This window comes from Anas acuta, chromosome 11, assembly GCF_963932015.1.
Source record: "Anas acuta chromosome 11, bAnaAcu1.1, whole genome shotgun sequence".
Classification (NCBI taxonomy): domain Eukaryota; kingdom Metazoa; phylum Chordata; class Aves; order Anseriformes; family Anatidae; genus Anas; species Anas acuta.
In genome coordinates, this window is record NC_088989.1 from 13865897 (window position 1) to 13882517 (window position 16621).

The 16621-nt window shown below is 53.5% G+C and overlaps 1 protein-coding gene across 5 annotated transcripts in view; it reads left to right on the forward strand.

Moving 5' to 3' along the window:
* CACNA2D2 (calcium voltage-gated channel auxiliary subunit alpha2delta 2) overlaps nt 1–16621 on the forward strand; it is a 167337-nt gene that overhangs the window by 53554 nt on the left and 97162 nt on the right. The window lies entirely within an intron of this gene.

Genomic DNA, 16621 nt, shown 5'->3' on the forward strand with positions numbered 1-16621 from the left:
CCAGAAGCTTTTTAAAAAGAGCTGGAAAGCAACACAAAACCCAACACACTCGCATATTCCAAGCAATGCACGTAAGCAAGGCTCACTTTTACATTTTTCAGAGCAGATTAGCGATTTTCTAATTAGGGAAAGAGCCGAATATTGAGCACTGAAATGGATAAGCGACTTAAAAAGAACACAGAAAATTGCAAAGTGAAATCACTTAAATCAGCCTTGTCTCCTCCCCCCTTCATGCTTGGTATGCTGTTTATCTTGGCAAATAGGGGGAAAATAAATTCCCTGGAGGCGGCACGTGCACATTGCTACCGGAATGCATCAGGTATGTCTGTGCGGGGAAGTAAAAGCCCCAAACTGCAGATTTGGTGTCAGCTTTTTGGACCTGCAGGGGCCGTGTGAGCAGGGCTGGAGACTGGGCAGCGAGATGTGCTGGAGAGGTGCAGAAGGAAAGGACCCCTGGGGATCTCTCCTTACGCCCTCATTATTCCAAAAGCAAAGGTAAAGGTTAAGAAAATGCTAGGGAGGGTGAGCGGGCAGGGCAGGGGTGTTGCTGAGCCCCAGGCAGCGCTCGCACGCTGCAGCCACGGCTGGACAGTGAATAAATGTTAGTGGGCACTCTCTCCCAAAGCACTTATCACTGCTCTCATCCAAGTGGAAAGAGGAAAGCAAATAGATTCTTGGATTGTCTTAAAGGCGCAGGGAATAGGATAGGATCAGTCTATTGGATTTGTTGAATAAACTACAAAACCCAGATATAATTCTCTGCAGACTCAGGGTAATGGACTATATTGTATTTTGCATTTCAAGCACCAGAGCACTCGAACTGAGCTGTCAAAACTGGTGGGCTTGTTTGAATTAACTAGGGCTCGAACTGGGCACAGTATTTTTATGACTTACTTATGCTCCAGCAGGAGCTGCGCGTGGCTGCAGCATGCGTGGTGCTCGCTGCTGCCCAGGGAGGAGATCTCTGCCCCGCAGTGCTTGCAGCAGGCTTTGCATACCTTGGAGACAAAAAGCTGCTTTGAGATTTGTCTGGAAAGCTGCCTGTGCATCCAGGACTGTGTCAGCAGTGTCCCAGAGAAGGGAAAGCAGCTTGCTGGGTGGAAGCTCCTGGTGTAAATCCATCCAGAATTGCTCCCACATTTTGGATTTGGGGTTTGCCGACGGCTGTGCAGGAGCTGAGGGCACCCCCTCTGCCTCTTGGCTCTCAACCCTGGTGTGGCTGAGATGCTCGGTGGCAAAAGGTGTTGAAGTGGGAGGAAAAAAAAAACAAAACCCAGAAGCCATCTGCCCTGCAGCAGGCTCGGGCTGTAGCTTTAAGCCATCTCAGCATCATCATAGCCCAGGAATTGTATTCGGGTCGGAGAGCCTTCACTGCTCCGCGGCAGTTGCCTTGTGTGCGTGCGGAGCACAGAGCTCTGATAACGTGAACAATATCTGCTGGCCACTGGTAAATTAAAAGAGCCTCGGAGAGGTGTACATTCACCCTAGTATTTGTTCCCATTTCCTTCCCCGAAGATAGCTTGAGAATTGGAGATTTCAGCTGCGCGGTTTGCTCTCGGGTATTGAGCTGTAATGAACACAGTTGTTACTGGGCAACTACTTTCACAGCAGATTTTGTGGACAGGAGAGGACGTTTTAGGGGCACTTGTTCTCCTTTGGCTTCAGGGAAGCAGACGTACAGTCCCTGGAGCGTGGTGCTGCTCCCTGGCCATCGCTGCTGCTGCTCCGGGGACAGGTGAAGCTGTTTGGCAAGTGCCACCTCTGCTTTTATCCCTCAAGCAACAGGCTGGAGGGGTTCGGGGAGCATTCCGGAGGGGCAGCCCGTACCTCAGCTGTCCTCCTGGGTGTCCCTGCGCTGGCAGATGTTGCTTTTCTCCTGTAGCAGAGATGCTGGCTGGGAAGAACCAGGAGAACGGCGGCACGGAGGGGGTCCGGCAAGGTCTTGCCGCATTTGTCAAGCAGCAGCCAGCTCGCCCCGCTCGATGCCCAGGCGGGAAATAAACTTCCTAAATGAGTATATTTACTGCAAATGAATTTGTACCAAATCTTGTATGTGCAGCGAAATCCTCTTAGATGAGCATCTGATAAAGGATTAAAACTATTAAGTGATTAAAAAATCCCCTCCGCCAAATGGCGAAATATGCAGATTACGCGCTGCTTTGTTGGTTTGTTTTTCCCCTCGGCTTTGCTGTTCCCACCCTTCTCGCCTCATCCAGGCACGGGGAAGCTCCTCTGCCCCGCAGGAGGAGCAGGGGGGTCCCCAGACCCCAGACTGCCTCCTGGGTTTCTTTTTAGTACCGGGGTTTTTCTTCAGGGGAAAGACTGGGCACTGCTGGGAGGCTCCTGGGAATTTGTAGGTGAAGTCAGTAGCACGGGGAGCAAGAGCTCAGCCCCACGGGATGCTTTTGGCCTAACTCTTTGCTCCATTTCACCAGCCGAAGTTAATTTCAGGAGCTGCAGGAGCATGGAAGAAAGCTGCAGCATCAGAGGGGAGGGTGAGACCAGCCCCGGGTGTCAGAGAGCTGCCGTGCCCATGCCACGTGGGATGCTCCCAGGTGGATAAAACCTGCTGGCACCAGGCTGTCAGCATCCAGCAGCCGGGGCTGCTGTGGCTTTGCATCCTCACAGGGCCTCGTCCTGCCAGGAGGAGGGCTGGGGACGGGGGGCAGCCCCCAGCCTCACAAACCCAAGGCCGTGGTTTGGGCTGCGGAGGAGAACCGGCCGTACCCACCGCGCTCTGCTGCAGGTGCCGGGGGGTCAGGCTGGGGGGACACAGCTGCTTCGTTAGCGTAACCCTGATTAGGCAGTTCGGGGCTGCGTCCGAGTGCAAGTCATTAGGAGCTGTCAGCAGCCGAGCGTTCAAGTGGAAGGATGGGAGAGGAGGAAGGGAGAGCCACGGGGGCTGTCGCAGCGGTGGTGTCGGCGCGGTATTTATGAGGGGAATAAGCCTCTGGTGTTTTATGGCCCGTAAGATGCTGTTTTCTCCGGGTCTGTTTGATTAGATAGGATTATCTCAAGGGCTCGAATGGCACGTCATTGATTTCTGCTCGCTTTGATGGGGACGTTCAGCAGCCCCCATGTGTACCCGTGCCGGGGAGGTGCTCAGAGGGGACGGCCACGGCTGGGGGCAGCCTGCTGTGGGACGCGCCTGCTGTCCTGCCCCGTGCCCTCGGTTTTGATTGATTTGGGGCCATCACTCTCTCTCTCCCAAAATGAAGACCTCTAGGATGATTCTGTCCACGTGATGTTTCAGGGAGAGCTGGACACAGACAGGGATAAAAAAAAAAAAAGAGAGGGGAGAGGAATTGAGCAGCTTTGGGTGGAGGCTGGTAGGAATTTGTAGTGCCAGCCCTACAAGAAACCAAAACTGGCCTCATTTTCTAGTTGCTGTAACACTGTGGGAACGAGTCATGGTCGAAGACATGAGGTAGGGGCCAGATTTAGGGTTATTGGGATGTGGTGGGTTTTCTACCTGTCTGTGCCCTATTCCTTATTTAGGATTCATCGCTCATGTGGAAACCTTGTAAAAATCCCATCCCAGGGTGGGTACCAAAGCCTCAGAAACCTCACCGGGGGGTACAGGAGTGCTTTGGGAGGGCAGCGTGAAATGAAACGGTCAGTTCCCTTTTTTGCCCACACAGGTTGGAGGCAGAGGGGTGCAGAGCGCATTTCTCCGACAGGCTCACAGTCTTCTGGCTGTGTGCAGAGAGGTCTCTGTGCTGCGGAGGCAAAAAGCAGGACAAGAGGAAAAAAAAGACAGGCTTTGCTTTATCCCGGCCCATTAGGCTTGGGAGGAAGCAGCAGCGCTGGGGCCGATTGCCGGGAGGACTGCAGGACGTCTCATGGTGCTTAGCGCACGGGGACGAAGGCAAGGATGGCGCAGAGATGTGAGGAATGAAGGGACCGGGGTGGGTTTGGGCACTGGTCCTGCTGGGGGGATCCTGGCTGGCATTTTGGCTCCCGTTAGCCTCAAGGCTGGTGGGACTTGTGAGCACAGCACCCTGACCTTGTGGCCGCCAGCGTCAACAGCGGGGCTGTCCTGACCGCAGGAGAGGCTGGCGTGCGCTGCCGGCGCTGGCATCGCCCCCGGGCGTCTCCGGTAAAGTTCAGTGACTCTGTTCCACTTGGCATCACAGCGCCGATCAGCTCGACAAGCCGAGGGGACACTGAAAGCCCTGTCCTTGTTCGCTGCTCTCCTGGAAGCAGGGCTGAGGGAGGGCTGGCGGAGAGGAGCGGAGCGGGGCCCTGTGGCAGCGGCACCGGGGTGGGCAGCGAGTCGCTGTGATGGAGGAGAGGGTGGCAGGGCCGAGTCCTGCAGAGCTGGGCTGCTCAGACCCCGGGGTTCAGTCCTTCTCATGGAAACTACGTTCCCTTCAACCTTCTGCTGCTTCTTTTGGAAACCTTTAAACCCTTTTCCCCCCCGTTCTTCTGAAACACATCTTTTTTTCATTATTATTTTTTTTTCAATTCAGGGCAAGTGCTGGTGCTCGGCTCCTGCTGGGGAAAAAAAAGTGCTGGAGCCTGGCACCTGCTGGTCCCTGCTCACCCTGCCCTGATCAGTGACTCGCACCCAGCACGTGGGCACGGGAGGAGCTCGCATCCAGCACACGAGAAGCCACAGCTCGGTTCTGCTGCTGGGGTTCAGAAGGTGGTGCTTGGATCGGGCAGAGCGAAAAGAGTGGACAGATTGGGAGCGAGGCAGAGCCCTGCCAATCTCATTTCAAGAAGGCCCTTGAGGAGCCATTGGCAGTGTTCAGCCTGTCCTACCCCTTCGGCGTTGGCTGAGGAGCGTCCAGGGCTTGCCACTGCAGTCGTAAAACCTCATCTTAGGCTCAGTGAGCCCTTCCAAGTGCCTCTCCCCTGAGGCCTGGAGGTGGTACAAGCAACTGCCAGGCTGTTCAGAGCTTGTGGTGTAAGCCCAGAGCTCAGGTGGGCACCGTGGACCCTGTATTAAGTTCCTGAACTAAAAAAAAAAAAAAAAACACAAAAACACAGTCCCTGGGGAGTGAAATAATAACCTGCAAATTCCCTTTACGCCCATCCGCTGGGGCTCTTTGCTAGCGTTAGTACTAAAAACGGTCCTGCAACAACAGTGGGCTCCCTCCTCCTCCTCACTCTCGCTGCGGTAATGAACACGCTCCCCTTCCCAGCCATATCTCTCCATCCTGAAAAGTTTTAATCAAACAAACCTGGCAGACGCACTCCCGAAAGGAGGATGCTCTGTGTCAGCCAAAATCTGTGCCTGTTCCATTTTCTTCCGACTTAATTTTCCAGAGATTAAGATCCTGCTCATCTCTGCTCTCAGAACTTGGCTGCCTGCGTTTTGTTTGTTGGTTTTACTCCGGTGGGTTTTCCTTCCTGTCAGCGGTTTGCTTTCGAAGAGCCTGAAACCCCAACCTGGGGACGCAGCCGGCCGTGGAACCGGCGGGGAGCTGTGCCTCCTGCGCCTGGCATCGTGGTGCCCACACACACCCTGCGCTCCTGCAGCGTGGCTCGGCGTTGTCTCCCAAGTGGCTTTGGCATTGTCAGCACGTCTTGCCGTGCAGTCGGTCTTCTCTGCTTGCTGCTGCCTTGGCTTCACCCTTTTATGCCAAAGCTCTGGTCGATCGTAGGGATTTGGAAGGTGAGTGAATCGCTGGTCACAGGCTCGCAGCGTGGCCAAGGCTGGCAGGGACCTCCGGAGGCCACCTGGTGCCCCCCTGGTGCTCCAGCAGGGCCACCCAGCGCCAAGAGCCTGGCTCCATCCTCCTCACTCCCTCCCCTGGAGTGATTTGAGACACAGATGAGCTCTCCCTGAACCTCTTCTCCAGGCTCAGTCCCAGCTCTCCCAGCCTCTCCTCCCAGGAGGGACGTTCGGTGCCTTCAGCATCTTTGTGGCCCTTCCTTGGGCTCTCTCTGGTCTGTCCGTGGCTCTCTTGCCCTTTGCCACATCTCAGGTGTGCTGCGGGGTTAGGGACAGCCCGGTGTCCAGCAGGACCTTTGCTGCAAAGAGAGAGCATGAGGTTTGGGGAAAATGCGTCTTCTGTGAGGAAGACTCCTGCGTTTGTGCCAATTGAGGGAATCGTCCCTAAATCTGACCCCCCGCTGGCCTCTGGGGACTGGTGTGTGCGAGGAGTCAGAAATACCAAAATATTGCCGGTGCTCTTTGCTGTGCAGCCTGTGCAGATGTCTGGGGTCAGTGGTGACAAATTATGTCGATCCCTCCCCCTTCCCACTATCCTTTCTCATTTCCATTATCTGCCTTTTGTAGAGGCTGTAATTTATTGCATTTTGCAACCTTGTAATTTATGGCTTTTTTATAATTCTTTCCAGGCTTTCAGAAGTAACAGCTCCACGTACCCCAGTGCATTTCATTGTCACACTTGAGGCTTTCCCACCTCCCCCTGCACTTCCACTCTTTTCTTGTAACTTGCCTGTTTACTTGCTAAATTATTATTGTGCACTCAATAAAAATTGCATTTAAAAAGTGATAACTGAAATGACATTTAACATGGAAAGCACTTAAGCATAATTACACTATATGCATTACATCATTTTGTGACAGTTAATAAAAAAAAAATATCTGAGCAGGGTTTTTTGTTGTTGGGGGCTGTAGTGAGTGAGTGCTGGCATTTCAGCACTTCTAGAAAAGTGGTTTCTGTTTTCACTGGAGGGCTTTTGTCCCGTTTTTTTGGGGTTTTGTCTTCCTTCTCGCCTCCCCCCTCGCTGGTACCGCAGGGCTCCTGTACCTGGAGCGGTGGCGCAAGCTGCGGGAGCTGCCCCCGTTGCAGTGAGGGATTGGGGCTGGCACGGCGTGCCCCGTGTGCTGTGATTTATGTCCAGCTGGCAATTTTTATGGGGTTGTTTATTTGGATCAGTGGCTTGAGCAGCCTTATTGCAGCTTGCCCGGGCACCAGGAGCCGTGGCGATGGGGAGGGGGAAGGATGTGGCCGACCCTTTGGTGGCAGCGGTCCCACCGCGGCTTGGTCCACGGGCACAGGCGAAGCTCCTGCTGCGGGTTGTGCCCTGCGGAAATTTCTTCCTTAGGAAGCTGCTGGGGGCTGGAGCTGCGAGCGAGGCAGTTCATGTCCTTGCTTCGCAGTGTCCAATGACTCCTACAGAAAGGGAGGAAGCGTGCCAACCCCTGGTGACCCCGCGGCTCATCTCCTCGCCGCTCTCACGACTTGGTTATTAGATTACCTGCAAATCACAGCTCCTTCACCATCTGCTGTGTGAGACTCCGCAGCTCGGCCCCAGCAGCTGTCCAGCCTGGCCCTGCACGCTGTGCTGAATTCCTGAGCAGCTCCGCCCTGCCTCCCAGCCCGGGTTTCTTCTCCCTGCCTTCTCCTCTCCTTTTCCTACCTACGTGCTGCAGAAATTGGCCTGTGAAATGCTTCAGGAGCAAGCACATCCCCTGCCCTTCTTCCTTGGGAAGCAAGAGGGGCCTGTGGGCCAGCATGGTCACCTCCAGAGCCTTTGGTTTCTCTGCTCCATGAGCTGAAGAGATGAGAAGGGAGCCCTCGAGCAGGAGGGCACGGGAGGGTCTGAGGAAACGTTAGGAACCCAGCGAAGCGATGGTAGGAGCCGCAGAGCCTGACGTTTCCAGGCTGCGCATGAGGGATTTTTGGAGCAAGTCGAGATCCGGAGCACGTGTGCTCTGCAGCTCAGAGAAATGAGCTTCAGGAAGCAGGGTCCGTGGCAGGCTCGGACACGAGTCCCTGAACTGGAAGGGCAGTGGGCTTGTAGGGAGGTGAGGACGAAGTGGAGGTGTTCCTCTATTTAGGGAAGGGGAGAAAGAAAAAGGAAACGGCGAGCACATTGTGCCTAGGAGAACCCTGCACTGCTCTTCTGTGTTGGTCTGACTTGCCCTTCATGTTAGCAAACTGCTAATCGCTTGAAAGGTTTACGGGTCATTTTATTTAAAACGTTCACAGAAGCATCCTGAGGTTGTAATAAAGGAGTTCTGTGAATTTGGGCATTTTTCCCCCTTTTTCTTCCAGTGCACACATAACTAGAAGCCATGCAGAGGCAGCAATAATGAATATAGCTGGGAAAGGAATCTCCTGGAGAGATTGCTCTATGCGTTTTCAAGGAGGAAAAGGCATTTCTGGTTGCTTGCATTTTTTATTATTATTTTTCCAAGTTGAGCATAAAAGAAAAATGGAAGAAACATATCGATAAAATCCTCGTCTGCTCGACAATCAGCCTCATCTGGGAACTGCTTGGTGTTATCTTGGCTTAATTCATTAGCAAGAATAAAAAATTATATAAAAAAAAGGCATTAAAATGGACATCTCTTCTGAGAGCACTTAATTCTTTGCAACAAGAGTCAATTATGTCCTATCGAGCCAGCCTCATGCAAAACCACTTACTTATGAAATTCCTCAGCCCAATGGTGGGGGTTTTTTTGAGATCCGGGGTTGTACCAGCACCCTTTTTTTGGAGCTGGCGGCGTGTGTGCTGTCCGTCTGTCTGTCTGCCCATCGGCACGTCGCTCGGGTGTGCTGCGCGGGGCGCTGCGATGGTGCCGAGTTCCTCGTTTCAGCAGAAATTAAAATTGGGCGAGGAGACTTACAGATGGTGGAGAAGGGAGTGGCGTTAAGCAGGGAGGTGAATTGTGAGGCACGTGTCCCATTGCAACGTTTGTGGTGAAAATCTGGCGATCCTTTAAGATGTCTATTGATCACCTGAACACACAGGGATATTTGTGGTCTATATCAATGTCTGGTTTTATGACACAAAAGCAGTCAGTGCTGTTGTTTAGGGGTAAAGTTCCCATCCTGCTTTTCCCTACGTGCTTGGCTAACCTCTACTACAGGGCAGCCCTCGGGCTGGCCCGGCAGCGGTGACGTTTTGGGGTGCACAGGGGTGAGCACGGTGCTGGTGCCGTGCTGCAGGGCCCCGTTTGGGATCCGCTGGCTTGGGAGAAGCTGCTTTGGGATGAGCAGGAGGCTGGGTCCCACGGCCCTGGGAAACAGCCTGTTTAGAGCTCACTCCTTCGCTTTGGGAGGAGAGTTACACGGTGGCATGGAAAGGCGCCTGCTGCATCGCTATCAGCCGTCTCCCCGTTGCAGTTCAAATGCCTCATCTGGAAGAACTCACCACCAGGTTGCCTTTACAGCAGTCGTAGCTGCTCATGTTGCTGCTGCCGTTTAAGGAACGCTAATTAACATCCTGGGCAAGGGAGCGGAGAGTGGGAGAGGGAAATGCTTACGATCTGTAAATGCCACTTTGCTCTTCTGGCACCGTCCCTCCAGGGAGGGGATTTCTTTCTCCTGGTTCTTGTTCTCCCCCTTCCCTCTCACTGTCCCGGCGTGAAGCTGATGGCTGGGCATGCACCTTACCCAGGGCACAAACACAGCTCTCCTCCTGCGCCCGCCTGCGTGGCGATGGGTGAGTGTGCAGGGTGTGAGGGATCGCACGCACACCGCAGGTACGTGGTGCTCCGAGCGCAAGGGAAGCCGTGGCTGGCGGGCGTGAGCCTTTACCAGAGGAGGAGGCACGTGGCGGGCTTGTCTGTGCTACAAGTTTCCCATTCCCCTGATGATAAGCCACAAGCAAATGGGGATGAAATCAGAAATTGGCAGCATGCTGTCAGGAGGGATTAATTTCTGTCCCTGATTAACTTTCTGTTGGAACAGCAGGAGACTAATACTTCCCTGTGCACGCTGCCCGATGCTGTTCCAAAACGTTTTCCTACGCAGGGTGGATCTGAATCCGTCCCATTTTGCTCTCCCCTGGTTGTGTTATCTTAGGTCCGAGTGGCAGGGCCATCGCTCTGGGTGCGTGATGAGAGGCCACGTGCACGCTCCCTGATGCTGACGGAAAGAACTGAGAAGATCTGCCGGTATTTTGTGGCTCTGGCTGGAGACGTCCAAGAGCTCTGTTTCTGCTCGTAGCTTTATTGCTCCTGGAGGCTCCCGATGGAATAATAATACTCTGTGTTCGTGTGCTGCCTTTCCTCTAAGGCTTCCGCAACACTTGGTAAAAATTAATGATAGATATTTCCAAAGGGGGAGGTCGGGAGTGTTGTCACTGAGAAGTCCCGACATGAGAAGATGAATTTGTCCGAGATCCTACAGACAAGGCGGGACCGTGCGCCTGGCACAGGGCAAGCAGAGCCTGGAGCAGGGGGCTGCAGCAGCAGGCTGGGGCTAACAGCTGCCCCTGCCTGACCTCTGCAGGTTTTCACTGCCATAATCACATATTTTGGGTGTGCCAATGAGGAAGGCGCCCAGCTTTTGGTGGGTACCCAGGTAACGTTTTGGTGGGCTGCTCTGAACAGCACCCTGGCGAAGAATCGACCAGCTGCACGTCCTACTTGTTGCCTTCACTGGTGTTTTAACCCAAGACCCCTGAATGGAAAACGCTGCCTTGTAGGGAAAGAACAAAAGCAACCGAGGTTTTTAGCCTACAAGAGTAGGAAGTGAAGTGGGACATAAATCCTTGTGTACGTAATGGGGCACAGCAGCACGAGGCAGAAGTGCCTGTTCTTCATTAATTCTGGATCTTTCCACCAGGAACATTGTTTTAAATTGCAGCAAGGGACTTTCAAATTAGGCATCATAAGACGTTTTCGAGTAAGATCGTGGGACATCGGAGAGCATTTTGTCCTACAGAGCGGTGAAATCCCCATCCCTGGGAGACCTAAAGAACAGCTCAGAGAAACACAGTAGGAGTAACAGCGATAGTTAGGTTAGAAATGACACATCCGTACTGCCTTCAGCTGGGGTGCGTGAGGAGCTTGGGACTACACGGGTTGATGTGATCCCTTCCAGCCCTCTTCCACGATGCTGCGGAGATTTCTAAGTCTTTTCATGGAGTTTCTCCATTCAGATGTTGGCTCTCTGGAGGTTGACTTCAGAGGAGAGATCCTGTGGGATCTGTGTGGGTGCATGTCCGTCCTGCCCTACACCTCTCCAATGGCTGGGCTGAAAACTGAAGCACCTTGTTAAGTAAATCTCTAGGAATTTGGTGTATTTTTGTTCAAGTCTCCATTTCTCGCCCCACCCCGCTAGCTCAGGGAGCACCAAGAGGAGAAGGGATAAACTTGGAAATGTGTGGAAGAAAACTGGCTACAGATCTACTCTCCATTTCCCGTGGGGATACGGCAAAACTTAACGAGCCTCTGCCCCAACAGAGAACTTCCTATTAGACATTGCTCACACCTTTCCAACAGGCTGGCTGGGAAAATGCTGGAGGAGATCAGCTGGGTCGCTGGGCTCTGCCTCGCAGTGGGTAAGAGCAGGTCTTTGGGCTGGGTCGGCCCCACGTGAGCCAGAGGGGTGGATTAGGCACGGGTCTCTTCCAGCCCTGCTCCCAAGTGTCTGTGGATTTACAGAAATGCTTCTAGTGCTGGAGATTAGGGAGAAAAGCTTGTAAACATGAATCCCTGAAGATCAGAGAGAGCCCCAAAACCTACATCAAAAGGTAAATAAAGAGAATTGCAAAATTGCTATTTTTAAAAGTACTGCCTTTTATTTCTTTTTTTTTTTTTTTTAATACATCGTTATACTGCAGAAAGCTGTAGGGGTAACTGTTGCTGTTTGCTGATGTGTGCTGGCCTAGATTCCAATCGCCGTACCTCTAATAGGAGATTGGGTTTAATGCCACGTCAGTGGAGTTATCCCGAGTTTCCATCACCGAGAGCCGCGGCTGCCTGTGGTAGCCAGCCCTGGGAAGAGCAGGCGATGCGAGGTGAACGTCGCTTTCATTTGTGTTTAGGTTCTCACTCAGTCTTTCCCTAACCTTCCTCATCTCTGGTTCATCTCATCCTCGTGCCTTGCAGAGCCATCGTTCCCAGCACAGCCCCTGCCCCAGCACGCCTCCTGCCCCATTCCCCCGTCTCCTCCTTTGGTGTCCCCTTCCTCCTGCGCCCCTTGTCCTGGTGTGTCCAGCGTGGTGCTCCAGCAGGGCGCGTGCTGCCTGCCCAAGGGAGCTCTTTGACTTTTTTTTTGTAGTTAAACTGATGACCCATTCTGAAATTGATTTTAATCCTTGCGTATAGGTAAACCGGCAGGAAATTGAGTTGAGTTGAACCGATATAAATCAAGCGTGCATTTGTGGAAGAGCTTCACGTGGCAGGATTTGCACTGCTTTATCAATGTACCTTTTGATCTGATATATCCCTTGCTTTGGTACAACATAATTTTATTCTCGTGGTGACAATTGGGTAAATGGGGTATGATCCATAGTGCAGAGGCACCAGTCCTGATAGGAACAGCATAAAGATGAAATAGAGCAGAGCAGCACATCTTCATCCACGAGAGCATCCCTCCTGGGGTATTCCAGGTACAATTTTAGTGATGCTGAGCTAAAGATTTACAGCTGTTCTGTATGGACGTGGTTTAATGAAACGGGTTAAACTCTTCTGCATATATCCTGAAGGAAAGCTGTTCAGATGTGTTTTAAAAATACTTTATTTTCCTTTCTAAAGCTTGTTTTTCTGTGCTGGATCACCAAGAGAACAGCTAGAGTCAAAGATCAGGTTATTTTTTGTTTTGGCTTGTTCGTCATGTTTTGGTGTACTGCACGTGCGCATATTTTTAGAGATCGTGTGATCTCTGAACGCATCTGGGTATGGCTGGGGGATCCTGTAGCTGCTTTCTCCCTCTTACTATTAGCACAGCAGGCTGCGGTGGGCTCGAGCCCTGGCCTGGCAGCTAGACCCATGCCATCCAAGCAGCCCTGGGGGTGCAAGAAACGCCTGGGCAGAGCGGGCATCCCGGCTGAGCCCGGGTGTTTTCAGCCACGTGATGATTTATTTTCAAGGTGCTTCATCTGAAAGGAGACCAGATTTGGAGCTGAGTGTTACTGACTAACCCAGCAGCAGATTCAGTCTTTGCAGATGCCCAGGCAGCTCTATCAGGCCGAGTGCTCCCTGTCCAGGGCTGCTGAAGGCTGAAAGCAGCTTCCCAGGCCAGGAGAGGTTTTATATAATCCGGGCTAACCGCGCATAGCCCTTTATCCCTGTCTAGCTGCTAAATTGTGCGTAGCAGTCTCAGGCCCATTTCGGGGCTGGCAGGCCTGGAGTCTCATCCCCAGAGTCTCATCCTGGAGGCAGGGAGCAGCAGCCCAGCAGAGGATGGGAGCTGTGGGTGCCGGTGCCATGCGAGGCAGGACAGGAGCGCAGGAGCTGGTGCCACCTTTGTCCCTGCGTGGCTGCCCTCCTGTCTGTCCCTGTGCTGCTGCTGCCTGTTTGCAGGCTCTGTAGTGAGGGATGGAGACAGTTCTGTGGTTTGTTTGCTCCAGTTGTAGCCGGCCATCCCCGAGGAGCAGCCTGACTGCACGTTTCCCTGTCCCGTTTCTGCAGGAGAGCAGTGGAGAGCTGCTCGGAGGGCGCGCTCTTTGCATCAGGTGTGTGCAAGGAAGGAAGGAGCGCAGCAGGGAAGTGGCGTTGCGCGAGGAGAGGGAGATGGGGTGAGTAAATGTCAAGCTGTTTGCTTCCTGCTCTCCCTCTCGAGCACAGCCGCAGGCTGGGAGCAGCCAAAGGACAAGGCAGAGGAGGTGGCAAGGGGCAGCAAGGCCTCTGCAGGATACGGCTGCCTGAGGGGAGCCCCAGGGCTCGGGGAAAAAGCCCCAGGAGAGGCACTGGGTGAGTGGCCGAGCAGGCAGGGCCTCCAAGGGAGGGTGTCCTGCTGCAGTCTTTGCTGCAGCAACCAATTCCCTTTGCAGAGACCGTATCTGGGTCACTACATGAAGCTGATCAGTGCGGGTCTGGCTGCAGGAGTTTGAGATATCCCTCTGAGCAGGAGGATATCGCTGTCTCCTGCTGCCCCGCAACGATGTCCAGGGGAAAAAACCTTTTATTTTTCTGGCGTTTGGCCTTTGTAGGGTGTGCCCTGGTGCAGGCAGGGTGCAGGGGACGGGGCTGCCGTGCCCTGAGGGGATGCTCTTTGGTCTGTGGCCTCCCTCCCCTGAAGGACCCGTCCTTTTAGGTGTGTTGTGCCAGGGGTTTCACGGCGCTGGGTGCCCGCCCAGGGAATTGGGAAGTGGCAAATGCTTGCTGTAAGCCCTGACAGCTCGCTGGATGTATAGGCTCAGAGGGAATTAATAGCAGAGATGAGCATCATTTGTTGTGCCTCGGGAGCAAGGCAAACAAGTGAATTTAGAGAATGAATGCTCTGAGGCGGTATCAGATCTGCTTCTTCGATTATACTGTTGCTGCTGCGAATGTGTATTGATAATTGGTTGTGTTACCAGCTCTGCCTTTTAGTAAGGCTACTTAGCACTTCGCTGCTGTAGATCTTCTCAGCTGCTTACAATTGCACTACACTTGGAAGCGTTTTGGATGAAAATGGGCTGTCTCGAGGCGTTTGATTTTCCTGCCCCCCTCACCTGCCACCATTCCTTTCTTTTTTTTTTTCTTTTTTTTTTTAAATTCCAGCTTGGTAGTTTCTGTTGTTTTGCCCACGTTAATATCTCCCCGGCTCCTGCCAGCTCCCAGCTCAGTCTGCTTCCCCTGCTGGGCTCCTTTCCGCGGTCGTGCCTGGCCCCTGGCTCCCACATCCAGCCCCAGCGCTCCCCACGCTCCCGTCCAAGGTCTGCAGCTGTGACCCCACTCTCGGTCCCCATCCCTGCTCCACTGGGGGCTTCAGGGGCAGGGCTGCCAGCCCTTCTCCCCCCGAGCACCGGTACAGTGACCCCAAGGTCACTGCTGGCACAGATTTCCAACCCGCGTCCCAGAGCAGCGGGTCAGAGGAGAATTTCAATGAGGACAGCTGTCTGGTGTGGATGAAACTGAGTGCAAAAACGACGAAGCGAAGACTCCTTCGTAGCTGAGGAATCGTTCTTTGGCCAGTAAATTCTCCCTCACATTCAGCTTGAGGAAAAACCTGGTATGGGAAACATCACCTTACACAGGTGAAGTGTGGCTGGGTCCTGAGCGACCCAACGCGAGTTGTTCCACTGGAGCATTTCCATCCTACCCTAATTGCCCGGAGCGCTGCCGCTCATCGCCCTGCTCTCCTGTGCACGTATGGTCACCGTTAATTCATGCTGGATTGCTCTAATTAGCGCCGATGAACTGCCTGGCCAGGACGACTGCAGAGCTCCGCAGCTGCAGGGAGCGTGGAGGAACATCTCCTGGTTTCTTTTTCTGTTTCTCCTCCCTTGCGGACAGGCACCGTTTCTGCCCGTAACCAATAGGAGCCAATTTTCTGTTTCATAATAGGAAAGCACTAATGTCAGGACGCCCTCCTTACCCAAAGCGTTCTCCTTGAAGATTGCTCCTCTTTGCTTTCCTAATTGCCGCTGCTCAGCTGGAGGTAGCGCGCGCCTTCCAAACACATTATTTTGTTGTGCTGTTACTTACCAAAGGGGAAAAAAAAAAAAAAAAAAAACAAGAATATGAGAGAATATTGCTTTGCGCAGAGCTTTCCCTGCTTTAACCCTTTGTGTGCTGACGTGAGATGCTTTTCTCCGGAGCAGGATCTGCCTGCAGCTTTGGCTGGGGTGGGACACCTAAAACCCATCCCTGCTGGAGCCTGCGGGTGCCTCTGCACCGCGGCCTCGTGCTGCAGCATCCCCTGCAGTGCAAGGCAGGAGGTGCCGAAATGATGCAGAGCACGGGTGGGTTGGGGACCAGAACGGTTTGAGTGGAGCCCTTGTAGCAAGAGCCTTGACTTGCTGCGTGTCTGCTCGCTGCTCTCGCAGGTCAGTCACCACGGGGGTATTTAGGGCAGTGCAGTTTTCTCCAGCAGCTTCAGGAGCAGTTCTGAGTCTTCTGCATGCGGTCCCGCTGGTGGAGGAGCACTGGGTTACCTGTCCCAGCAGCCTGGGGACGTGGCTTGAATCCCGCAGGGTTTGGTTGGGTTTTGGGTAAAACTAGGTGCCTGGAGCAGAGCTAGGATGGAGGGACGGCCTGTCTGGGTACAGGGCTGGTGAGGGAGGAGTCCTGTTAGGAATTTTGTAGTGGTATAGAAGAAAGGAGGAGCTCGGGCAGAGCAGGGACTGCAGCGAGACTTGCAGGAAGCAGTTGAAGCCTGCAGATTAACCCTGCGGGTCTGGAGGGACTGTGCAAAGCCAAAAGAGCATCCTTGCGCTTTGTTCAGAGCATGCTCCTGGGGCTTCAACCTCTGAAACCACTTTGTTTAACCACAGAAGGCAAGGGGAGGCTGGGGAAGGGGGGGGCAGACCCCTCCTCAGCTGCCTTTCAGCGAGCAGGGCTGCTTGCTGCTCAGCTCCTTACCTTCTGGAAAAGAGAAAAGGGTGGGATAAGTAATTCCACAGCGTATCAGAACAGTGCCTATGCGGCGTTTCCATCCTGCCCTGAGCTGTGTGCTGTGCCCCGTCTCACCACCTCGCTTCCAAACATCGCCGTGTCCCCTGGGCAGGTGGGGCGCAAGGGTTCAGCTCCCAAGCAGCGTGCAGGCTGGGGCCGGGGCTAGGTGTGCGTGGTGTGGAAGTTGCAGTGAAGCGTGGGGTCAGCTGTGTCCTTGGGGAGGCCCAGGTCTCCTCAGAGGGCTTTTTGCTGTTGGATACCTTCATGTCTGCAAGTCCCGATATTTGCAAGTAGCCCGGGAATATTCGGAGAGAAGCAGGAGGTCTGTGATTTTCTTCATGCATCTTGTTTAAGAAAAGATAAATCACGAGGACTTCTTCCTAATCTCAGATGATTGCAAGAAGCTCTTCTCTTCCTCCC